The sequence below is a fragment of the Bubalus bubalis genome, chromosome 5 (genome assembly GCF_019923935.1).
Source record: "Bubalus bubalis isolate 160015118507 breed Murrah chromosome 5, NDDB_SH_1, whole genome shotgun sequence".
NCBI classification, from domain to species: domain Eukaryota; kingdom Metazoa; phylum Chordata; class Mammalia; order Artiodactyla; family Bovidae; genus Bubalus; species Bubalus bubalis.
The window spans coordinates 95,376,744-95,389,460 of NC_059161.1; the positions used below are offsets into that span (position 1 = coordinate 95,376,744).

Sequence of the window (12,717 nt, forward strand, 5' to 3'; positions counted from 1 at the left end):
TCAAGAGATAACTGGAGTAACCGGTAGTTTGGCCTTGGAGTACAAAATGAAGCAGGGAAAAGGCTAACAGAGTTTTGCCAAGAGAATGCACTGGTCATAGCAAACACCCTCTTCAAGAGCACAAGAGATGACTTTACACATGAACATCACCAGATGGCCAACACTGAAATCAGATTGATTATATTCTTTGCAGCCAGAGATGGAGAAGCTCTATACAGCCAGTAGAAACAAAACCAGGACTGACTGTGGTTCAAAAAATGAACTCCTTATTGCAAAATTCAGACCTAAATTGAAGAAAGTAGGGAAAACCACTAGACCATTCAGGTATGACTTAAATCAAATCCGTTATGATTATACAGTGAAAATGACAAATAGATTCAAGTGATTATATCTGATAGTTAGAGTGCCTGAAGAATATGGACGGAAGTTTGTAACATTGCACAGGAGATGGTGATCAAAACCATCCCCATGAAGAAGAAATGCAAAAAGGCAAAATGGTTGAGGAGGTCTTACAAATAGCTGGGAAAAGAAGAGAAGCAAAAGGCAAAGGAGAAAAGGAAAAATTTTCCAAGAGAGTCTTCAACAGGATGTGAACTGAGAACTTCAAGATATTCAAACGGAACTGAGAAAAGGCAGAGGAACCAGCAATTGAATTGCCAACATCCATTGGATCATTGAAAAATCAAGAGAATTTCAGAAAAAAGAACTACTTCTGTTTCATTGACTGTGCTAAAGCCTTTGACTGTGTGGATCACAATGAACTGGAAAATTATTAAAGAGATGGGAATACCAGACCACCTAACCTGCCTGCTGAGAAAGCTGTATGCAGATCAAGAAGCAAGAGTTAGAAACAGACATGGAAAAACAGACTGCTTTCAAATTGGGAAAGGAGTACATCAAGGCTGTTTATTGTCACTTTGCTTATTTAAGCTATATGCAAAGTACATCATGCAAAATACCAGGCTGGATGAAGCACAAGCTGGAATCAAGATTGTAGGGAGAAATATCAGTAAGTTCAGATATGCACATGATACCACTCTTAGGGCAGAAAGTGAAGAGAAACTAAAGAGTTTCTTGATGAAAGTGAAAAAGGAGAGTGAAAAAGTCAGCTTAAAACTCAACATTCAAAAAAAACAAAGATCATGGCAGCCAGTTTCATCAATCATGGCAAATAGATAGGGATAGCTTCCCTGGTGGCTCAGAGGTTAAAGCGTCTGCCTTCAATGCAGAAGACCCGGGTTTGATCCCTGGATCGGGAAGATCCCCTGGAAAAGGAAATGGTAACCCACTCCAGTATTCTTGCCTGGAGAATCCCATGGACAGAGAAGCCTGGTAGGCTACAGTCCATGGGGTCCCAAAGAGTTGGACACGACTGAGCGATTTCACTCACTCACTCACAGTGGAAAAAGTAACAGATTTTATTTTCTTTGGCTCCAAAATCACTGCAGATGGTGACTACAGCCATGATATTAAAAGATGCTTGCTCCTTGGAAGAAAAGCTATGATAAACCTAAAAAGCAGAGACATTACTTTGCCAACAAAGGTCCGTCTAGTCAAAGCTATGGTTTTTCCAGTTGTCATGTCTGGATGAGAGCTGGACCATAAAGAAAGCTGAGCACCAAAAAATTGATGCTTTTGAACTGTGGTGTTGGAGAAGACTCTAGAGCATCCCTTGGATTGCAAGGAGATCCAACCAGTCCATCCAAAAGGAAATCAGTCCTGAATATTCATTGGAAGGACTGAAGCTGAAGCTCCAATCCTTTAGCCACCTGATGTGAAGAACTGACTCATTGGAAAAGACCCTGATGATAGGAAAGATTAAGGACAGGAGGAGAAGGGGAAGACAGAGGATGAGATGGCATCACCGACTTGATGGACATGAGTTTCAGCAAGCTCCAGCAGTTGGTGATAGACAGGGAAGCCTGGCGTGCTGCAGTCCACGGGGTGGCAAAGAGTTGGACACGACTGAACAACTGAACTGTCTGAAAATTAACTTAGGTGAATGGAAGACAAATGCTTTCAGTCACATTCCTATGGTGCTTGGAATATAAATAAATGCAACCTGGTAGAGAGCAAAGAAAAAGACACACCTTGAATACCAAAAAGGTAGTGTTAAATATTTATATGTGGTTTTGAATATCCCGCTTCTTCATGTTCAAACCACATGTAATTAATTATTAATTCCTTCTGAGCCTTGGTTTCTTCCTTGAAATAATGGAGGAAATAATGCATATTTCACACTTCTATTATCACAATACAAAGTAAGTGAAATGTTTTCAAGTTTTCCAAATCTAGCACACAAAGAATTTTTATTATTAGTCTTTTGTATCTACCCTCCTTCCCAATACAAGCATTCCTCATGTATATGCATACACCTACAACTGTCTTTGCCTTATTATTAGAAAATTTCAGCTGTTATTTTGTGCTAGATTGAAGCATTTTTATTCATCATAAAATATACTCAGACTGCCCTTTGGGCTAATGAAGCTGAAAGGCTAGCACTGAACCACCATATGGGCTGTGCATGGAGGGGCCTGTTGGAACCATGCATTTAAATCCATTTCATCCTGAGAACAATTAGATGAAACCGTCCAATTCTTCCAGGAGCTTTGAAATGATCACCTGTTGGACCCAGACTCTGGGTAAATTGCTTTCATTTGAATACAATTTGGAATTTGTTCAACTAATCACAGTCTGTTAATTGCATTTTGGAGGAAGAAAGAAATCGAATGAAGTGACTGGTTCTTGTTAGATTCGTGCCAGTCATGGGACTCACTGTGTGACTACAGCATTCTGCCTTGTTAATCTCTATAAAAGGTGGACTTAGCAAACTGTAATAATTAAATCACCCTTTACAAAACAAAGTAAGTTCTACACTGGAACATTTTATGCTGCTCTATTATCTATCTTATACATATTCTATATCCTTACGTTAACCATCTTCTTTATCTAAAATGCCAGATAACAATAATCTAAAGTACTTTGATTATCCAGAGCCATTTATCCGTGGTGCTTTTTCACCTTGGCAAGAGAGGGCATTTTGAATATTATGATGATATCATGCTCCATTTTTCTCCTAATAAATTTTTTTTCAAGTCTGAGGCAATGGAAAGTACATGATCTTTAGTTATTCCAAGCAGAGTTTGAATACCAATGTTGTGCCAACTATCTAGTTGAGTAAACATGGTAAAAAATATACTACCTTTCTAAGCCTCCGTCTGAAATAAGCAGTTCATATTTTCAGAGATATCATGGGCTAAAACTTGAAAACTAATCCCACAGTGAGCAGTTACGGTGCAGTTCTATCAAGTAGAAGCAGTAGTGGTAATAAAGTTATGGTTATATCACATTTTTCATAACTTAGAATTTTCACCCCAAGTCTGAAATTCTACCCCAAGTCTGATTTTCTTTTTCCCTCTCAATGATCAGTATTGATTAATCTATTTACTTGTTTGGACCTTTATCTAAATAAATAATATAATTTTATTAAGTACTCAATTTTTTTAATTAAAAATACAAGTGATTATTTTCTTCAAGTATATTATACTATATTTTACATGATATGAATAATATACTTTGGTACCAAAAAAATTGAATTACTTAGTAGTTCTTATTTTGTTCTTATAAAGACTAGATGACTAGAAAACTGTAAGATGCAATAACAAAAAATAAAGCAGAAATTATCTGCAGTTATCTGCAAGGGGCTTCCCCTTGTAGCTCAGCTGGTAAAGCTGGTAAAGAATCCGCCTTCAATGCAGGAGACCTGGGTTTGATCCCTGGGTTGGAAAGATTCCCTTGGAGAAGGGAAAGGCTATCTACTCCAGTGTTCTGATGTGGAGAATCCCATGGACTGTATAGTCTATGGGGTCACAAAGAGTCAGACATGACTGAGTGACTTTCACTTCATCTGCAATTCCAAAATTAAAAGCTTGTTGGAAAACATTTTTCCTTATTTTTAAGAAATGCACTTGAATGGATTTCATGAGTTGAAGGCATTACAATGTTTCTCCCAGTGCAGCCATTGTGAACTAAACTTCTTAATTCCTGAAAAAAAGAATATTTTAATCACTAGACAGCTATGTGACATGCCAAAGATACCATCCAGTTAGTGTGAAAAAAGAGGTGACATAGCCAGTTGAATGCAGTGTCTGGGGAAAGTGAAAGACCTTTCAAATTGAGCCTTAATGGGTCAAGCTCATTAATAACCCAGCTGTGTAATCAATAACACATACATACCATACATGTCTCAAATTGCTGTTTTCACATAACATTTGTTGCATTTTTTTTCACTAAATATTCTTTGTTCTTAAATTCTGTGCTTGTTATACACTGATTTTTTTTTTACTTTTTTTTTTTTACTATTTCAATTAAGATATGCTTGAACAACTTCATACATAACAATTATGCAGCATTTCTGGTTATATCCTATCCATGAATTAGTAGGCCCAGATCTGTGACCATTGTTAAAGGTCTAGGTACATATTGACAATGTGCTCTCTATAAAGGTTACAGTAATTAGGGGTCTCATTAGGTTATAGTAACAGGAGGTTCCAGCAGCCCTGTATGAGAGAGCCACCACATCATGGAAAGCACTCTGTAATAAGTGAAAAAAAAAGCTCATTTTGTAAATTAAAAAGACTGACCTTTTTCATGTATTTATTTGGTATTTAATTTTTTTCTTGACAATTACCTTCTTGGATTCTTTGCCCATTTTTCTAAGGGAATCTTAGTGAGCTTTTAAATCGATTTCTAAGAGCTTTTTGTATATCAAAATTATCAACCTTTTCTACTATATTTATAGCAATAATTTTCTCCCCTTTGCTATGTCCTCTTTTAGATATGTTTGCTTGATACTTTTCCATAAATTTGACTGAATTTTTTAAAAAATATTAATTCAGTACAAGAATAGGCCAATGAGTTTGCTAATTCACATCCATAATTTAGTTTGTTTACCTTAAAATAAACACACACACACTCACACACACATGCACACAAATAGACTGTTACTTTACATTAAAAAAAAAAAAAAAGTTAATCTGGGAAGAGTAGAGAGTTGCTGCGACTCATGGGGTCGCAAAGAGTCGGACACGACTGAGCGACTGAACTGAACTGAACTGAGAGAGTTGCAATTCAGAACAATCAAACTAAAGCAAACCATAGTCAAGTCTGGATAACACAGGAGAGGGGCTTGCTTTTACAAAAGAGAAAAGGCAGTTGTGAAGGGCTGTTTCAGAGTCCAGGATGACAACACTTTCTCATTGGCTGGACTGTTGCTGAGCAAGGAAAAATTCTTCCTTCCTATTACTGGGATCTAAATGGTGGTGCATGAGAGCTTCCCCTTCAGGGCTTCCAGACTCTATTTTAAAAAAGATTTATTTTTACAGTTTTCACTTTTGATCAAGATGTTTCCTTGAAGCACTGCTGATCAACAGTCTGATTTGTCATATTTGATGGTTTCATCTTTTGATGTTAGAAAGAACCTTTTCTGGTGGTCATGTCCCACATCCCCACATTGGAGGGAAGGTGCACAGATTGGAACCAGGAAGGACATATTTGCATAACATGAAAGGGTAGGGGGAGAACTCTCAGGCATTTTCCACCAGAGATAAGCATTAGAGATTATCATTCTTTTTAGTGTATTACTTCTGCAAAGATTTAAAAGCCAACAGGCACAAGCCTCCCAGTTCTCCCATTATTTAGCAGAATAAAGCCCCTAGTTTTTGTAATAACAAGAAAGCAGGAGCCAAAGCTGAAGTTAACCAGCTAAAGAGGTCAAAGGACCATGAATTTTCAGGTAATGATTTGCAAATGTGCAACAACATATGAGAACACCTCTTCATATCAACCTAATCATATCCGTAACATCCATAGTCTTGAGGGTTATCATTTGGGATTAAAGAGAAGACTAAGGGATCTCTGATATCATGAACAGACTGACTTTTGTGCAACAACTCCAACAATCAGAAAGATTTTCCCCTTTTTCAGTAGATTGGACCAAGAAAGAGAGAGTGAAGATAACAGCAAGAAAAAGGTATGCAAACCTGGTTTGTGCATCTTGGGAAACCTATCTGTTGGGTGCTGTCTGCTTCAATTCCTGGAAATCTTTCTTTCAGGTTGCCAGATCATGTGTGGGTCCAGTCAGGGCTTATTGTTCTCTTAGAGGTGATACATGAATCCAAGTGTCTATTCCTTGAAGTATTATAGCACAAGTGTTACTTAGCTGTACCTGATAGGGGCCTTTCCAATGGGGTTAAGGAATGATGTTTAAGGTCTTCATCTCACAGAAAGGCACAGTGAAAAGACTACTCTACTGAAACATGCTTATTTACAACAGAAACAATTATGCCTGTATGATATTGAAATGTATCTTCTTTAATCATCTGTTAATCAAAGGAGGCAAGAACAAAGTATATCAGGCATCCTGGGATTATCTCAAAATTGGGGGGACTTATGAGTTCCAAAAGGGGTATACGTGAGATTTAGAAGGACTAATGACAGTCCTCTGGACAGGGTATTTGAAAGTTTTCTACAGTTTTGCCGATAGAGGTTTAATAACGCCATTAGTGCTTTCAATTATCCCTGAGGATTGAAGATGGTAAGCACAGTGAAAGTGCTGAAAACCAGCCAAACAGCACAGACTTGTGGAATCACTTGACTGGTGAAGTGAATCTCCCAGTCACGATGAAGTTTAAGGGAGCTTTCCAAGTGGAGACAGCCTTTTCTGGTAGCATTTTAGTCACAGAAATAGTGGTAGCCTGTCTATGAGAAAAAGCTTCAATCTACTGAGAAAATATATAAATCCTTTCCTTACCAAGACATATTTATATGAATGAGATGAGGGTAGTTCTATAAAATCCAACAGCTAAACCTCAAATGGCCCGTTTCTGAATTGTACTTCAGGAAGGTGGGGCAAACAAACTTGGCACTCTTTGTGACCTGGTAACTTCTACACACCAGTATTGAAGACCAGTGGTTTAATGAATATGCAGTGGAAAATGATGAAAATGTTAGAGTCTTTGGCAAGACTGGATTGTTATTTAGCCCAAGCCAGAGTTCCTTTTATCAAAACAATAGTTATGAAATTTCCAATTTTGTTTTCCCTTTTCTGAGGCCAACGGTTGGACATTTCTAGTTCTAAATTATCATTTAGGGGAACACCCCTTTGGATCACAACAGAGGTTGAATTGTTGGTTCCTTGAGAGTAACATTTGGCAGAAATATCAGCAGGATGGTTTCCTTTAGCCTGTAGGGAATGAAGTTTGGGATTTCCAGGGAACTTGATAATGGCCACAGCAGCTGGCAAGAGTATAGAATCTAATAATTCCTGGACATGTTTTCCACAGGAAATGAGGAAGCCTCACTGTTTCTATAATATTCCAAAGTCTTGAGATACTTTAAGGATTCCTATTGTCAGTAGAGATACTTGCATTTTTGCCCTTTGCTAATGTAGGCCTTGTTAAGAGTGTCCTATTGAGCTGAGGTAGCTGAGAGCATGGGTTTTGCCTCATTGACTTCAAAAGGATTTGCAGTAGCATACCCAGCATATACTGACCTTTTTTTTTTCTTCTAAATATCTTTTAAATAAGAACAATCAGTAAATAATAATAAAATCAGCATTATTTAGAGGAATTTCCTATAAGTCATCAAGTCTGGAGGTGATCTGTAGATGACTAGCTGAAAGGTGTTAAGTATGATGGGATTCAGGAGAGCTTCAACTGCGTGAGGTACAAAGATGGTTAGAAGGAATCTCATGACTTTCTTCCAGGATCTTGGCTAAAAGGGCAGTAGAAAGAAAGGCTCTGAGGGAAGGAGGTGATCTTTGTCTTACAGGGTCTAGCTGTTGGTTATAATACTCTATGGGTCAATGTTGTCCCTATGCTTTTGGGCAACTACACCAAGGACATTTTCTTCTTTTACAAATATAAAAAAAAGAAAAAAGGAAAGTTGACAATTTAGATATTAAGGGCAGAAAAATTTATCTAGTGTTCCATTAGGGTTTCAATAGCTATGTCATCCTGATCTTCCCAAATGATAGGGTCAGGTCTATTGGTTTTACTAAAACAAACAGGTATTGGGTCATAAGAGGGCTATTTGAAATATAATTTTGGCAGTGGCCAGCTGACCTAATAAAAATTCTGTTTTTGTTCAGTCTCCCAGTCATTTCCAACTATTTGTGAACCTCATGAACTGCAGCACCCCAGGCCTCCCTTCCCTTACTATCTTCCAAAGTTTGCCAAAGTTCATGTCCATTGCATTGGTGATGGGATCGAGCCATATCATCCTCTGAAGCCCTCTTCTCCTTCTGCCCTCAGTCTTTCCCAGCATCAGGGACTTTTCCAACGAGTCTATTTGCATCGAGTGACCAGGATACTGGAGCTGCAGCTTGAGCATCAGTCCTTCCAGTGAGTATCCAGGGTTGATTTCCCTTAAGATTGACTGGTTTGATCTACTTGCTGTCCAAGGAACTCGCAAGAGTCTTGTCCAGCACCACAGTTCGAAGGCATCTGTTCTTGGGCATTCTGCCTTCTTTATGGTCCAGCTCTCACAATTGTAAGTGACAGTTGGGAAGACCATAGCCTTGACTATATGGACCTTTGTCAGCAAGTAATGTCTCTGCTTTTCAAAACGCAGCCTAGGTTTGTCATAGCTTTCCTATCGAGAGCAATCATCTTCTGATTTCATGTCTGCAGTCACCATGCACAGAGATTTAGAACCCAAGAAGAGGAAATCTGTCACTACTTCCACCATTTCCTCTTCTACTCGCCATGCAGTAAGGGGGCCAGATGCCATGATCTTAGTTTTTTTTTTTTTTTTTTTTTTAATATTCAATTTTAAGCTGGCTCTTTCACTCTCCTTCTTCACCCTCATCAAGAGGCTCTTTAGTTCCTCTTTGCTTTCTGCCACTGGAGTGATATCATCCACATATCTTAGGTTGTTGGTATTTCTCCTGCCTGTCTTGACTCCAGCTTATAATTCATCCAGCCTGGAATTTCTCATGATGCAGCATATAGGTTAAATAAGCAGGGTGAGAGCAGACATCTCTGTTGTACTTCTTTCTCAATTCTGAACCAATCAGTATTTCCATACAGGTTTTTAACTGTTGCTTCTTGCCCCACATTCAGATTTAAGAAAATTTTGAATTGATGCTGAATTTTGGATTTGGAGAAGTTCAGAATGCTACAAAGCCTGTTTGTATCTACATGTAGCCATTGTTCTGAAATCAGGTGTCCAACATATCACACCCGAGTGAGAAAACTGCAATTTATTTTAAGATTTTGTGTCCCTTTAAGGCTAAACATTTTCTTTTCTTGTCACTTAGAATATTTTTAATTAAAATTTCAAGCTTTAACTGGTGTATTCTGTCTCCCCAAGAAAAGACCTAAAAAGGAGAACAAAGAAGCAAATTATAAGGTGGTCCCCTTACAGGCAAAATAGGATTATTGCAGAGATGAGTGGAGGGAAGGGGAGGCCTCCTGAGCTTTATAATCCTGTTATGGCTTTGAAGCCTTGAAACTCATCCAATAGGGACAAATGTTTAGTATCCTTAAAGTTAGCCCATATGTTGCCACAGAAGAAACAAATAAATTTTCCTGAAGTCATTTGATTCACTTTGTTGGGCGTTTTGGTTGCTCTATCAAATTCTAGAACTTTCTTCCCCTTTGGGGAGAAACATTCCAGCATGATATTTCTGTAAGAAATATCAGCCCAATAAATGAATAGGGGTGGAGAAACCAAGGAGAAAAGGATGAGTATCTCTTGGCCTAAAGAAAGAGAATAGGTTTAGAGATAGGTGTTGTTGAGGTTATTATTAGAGACTCCCACTATTTTAACTGTTTTACTACTTCCAGGCAGTGGCTGTTTAATAACAGTGAGGTTGAGCACTGAGTGTAGCTCCAGTGTCTATAAGGACAGAGTCATTCCCAATTTGGAGAGTAATTAATATTTCTCCAAGCTGGTTGAGAAGAACAACTGGGAAAAACTATTCCAGCTCCTCAGAATCCCATAACTGGGAGTTACAAGGATTTGGGAGAAGGCTAATCAGAGAGCTGAAGTTGCCTACAGAACTAAAGCTTATAACAATTTTCTTCCAATGTCATGGCTTTTGCAAAAATTACAATAACAGGAAGGGTTTTCTATGGTTTAGGGGCCTCAGTTTGTTAGAGCTTAAAACTAAGAATTTCAGTGATCTTCCTTTTATCAAGAAAATTAGAGATACCAAGGGAACATTTCATGCAAAGATGGGCACAATAAAGGACAGAAACTGTATGGACCTAGCAGAAGCAGAAGATATTAAGAAGAGGTGGCAAGAATACACAGAAGAACTATACAAAAAAGATCTTCATGATCTAACCACGATGGTGTGATCATTCACCTAGGGTCAGAGATCCTGGAATGTGAAGTCAAGTGGGCCTTAAGAAGCATCACTATGAACAAAGCTAGTGGAGGTGATGGAATTCCAGTTGAGCTATTTAAAATCCTAAAAGATGATGCTGTGAAAGTACTGCACTCAGTATGCCAGCAAATTTGGAAAACTCAGCAGTGGCCACAGGACTGGAAAAGGTCAGTTTTCATTCCAATCCCAAAGAAAGGAAATCCCAAAGACTGCTCAAACTACTGCACAATTGCACTCATCTCACACGCTAGTAAAGTAATGCTCAAAATTTTCCAAGCCAGGCTTCAACGGTATGTGAACCGTGAACTTCCAGATGGTCAAGCTAGATTTAGAATAGGCAGAGGAACCAGAGGAACCGGTGGAGAAGGCAATGGCACCCCACTCCAGTACTCTTGTCTGGAAAATCCCATGGACAGAGGAGCCTGGTGGGCTGCAGTCCATGGGGTCGCTACAAGTCGGACATGACTGAATGACTTCACTTTCACTTTTCACTTTCATGCATTGGAGGAGGAAATGGCAACCCAGTCCAGAATTCTTGCCTGGAGACTCCCAGGGACGGGGGAGCCTGGTGGGCTGCCGTCTATGGGGTCGCACAGAGTCGGACACGACTGAAACGACTTAGCAGCAGCAGCTGGAGGACCAGGAGATCAAATTGCCAATATCTGTTGGATCATTGAAATGCAAGAGGGTTCCAGAAAAACATCTACTTCTGGTTTATTGACTATGCTAAAGCCTTTGACTGTGTGGGTCACAACACACTTTGGAAAACTCTTCAAGAGATACAAATACCATACCACCTGACCTGCCTCCTGAGAAATCTGTATGCAGATCAGGAAGCAACAGTAGAACTGGACATGTAACAACAGACTGGTTCCAAATAGGAAAAGAAGTATGTCAAGGCTGTATTTGTTACCATGTTTATTTAACTGATATGCAGGGTCCATCAAGCTAAATGCTGGGCTGGATGAAGCACAAGCTGGAATCAAGATTTCTGGGAGAAATATAAATAACCTCAGATACACAGATGACACCACACTTAGACAGAAAAAAAAATAGAACTGAAGAGCCTCTTAATGAAAGTGAAAGAGGAGAGTGATAAAGTTGGCTTAAAGCTTAACATTCAGAAAACAAAGATCATGGCATCTGGTCCCATCACTTCATGGCAAATAGATGGAGAAACAGTGGCTGACTTTATCTTTTGGGGCTCCCATTCACTGCAGATGGTGACTGCAGCCATGAAATTAAAAGATGCTTGCTCCTTGGAAGAAAATCTGTGGCCAAACTAGCCAGCATATTAAAAAGTAGAGACATTACTTTGTCAACAAAAGTCCATCTAGTCAAAGCTATGGTTTTTCCAGTAGTCATGTATGGATGTGAAAGTTGGACTATAAAGAAAGCTGAGTGCTGAAGAATTGATGCTTTTGAACCGTGGTGTTGAAGACTTTTGAAAGTACCTTGGACTGCAAGGAGATACAACCATTCTGTTCTAAAGGAAATCAGTCCTGAATATTCACTGGAAGGACTAATGCTGAAGCTGAAACTCCAATACTTTGGCCATCTGATGTGAAGAACTGACTCATTTGAAAAGATCCTGATGCAGGGAAAGATTGAAAACAGGAGGAAAGGGGGATGACAGAGGTTGAGATGGTTGGATGGCCTCACCGACTCAATGGACATGAGTTTGAACAAGCTTTAGGAGTTGGTGATGGACAGGGAAGCCTGGCATGCTGCAGTCCATGGGTTGCAAGGAGTTGGACACGACTGAGTAACTGAATTATACTGAACTCCTTGTATCAAATCATATAGGGTATGGGCAAGCTGATTTACTAAATTATCTAGAGCTAGAATGGACATGGTTTCCCATTCCTTCCTGGTCCTTTTAACTAGAAGAGAAAGATGTGGTTCAGCCCAATAATAAACATAGAGTTAAAGCCTACCCAAGTAGACTCAACGTCTATAAGAAGTCAGAATTTTCTCAAAAATAATTATTTTGAGCTGCCTATAATAATCCTGCTGGAGAAGGCAATGGCACCCTGCTCCAGTATTCTTGCCTGGAAAATCCCATGGATGGAGGAGCCTGGTAGGCTGCAGTCCATGGGGCCGCTAAGAGTCGGACACAACTGAGTGGCTTCACTTTCACTTTTCACTTTCATGCATTGGAGAAGGAAATGGCATCCCACTCCAGTGTTCTTGCCTGGAGAATCGCAGGGATAGGGGAGCCTGGTGGGCTGCCATCTATGGGGTTTCACAGAGTCGGACATGACTGAAGTGACTTAGCAGTAGCATAATAATCCTGCAGGTGCTCACAGACCCTTTGGGTACAA

The 12,717-nt window shown here is 39.3% G+C and overlaps 1 long non-coding RNA gene across 1 annotated transcript in view; it reads left to right on the top strand.

Annotated features, from left to right (window-relative positions):
- The window catches only part of LOC112585150, a 382,398-nt gene that overhangs the window by 355,269 nt on the left and 14,412 nt on the right, over window positions 1-12,717 (top strand). Inside the window, exon 4 of the long non-coding RNA XR_006551316.2 lies at window positions 8,313-8,402. This is a non-coding gene — a long non-coding RNA (uncharacterized LOC112585150). The remainder of the gene's footprint in view (window positions 1-8,312; window positions 8,403-12,717) is intronic.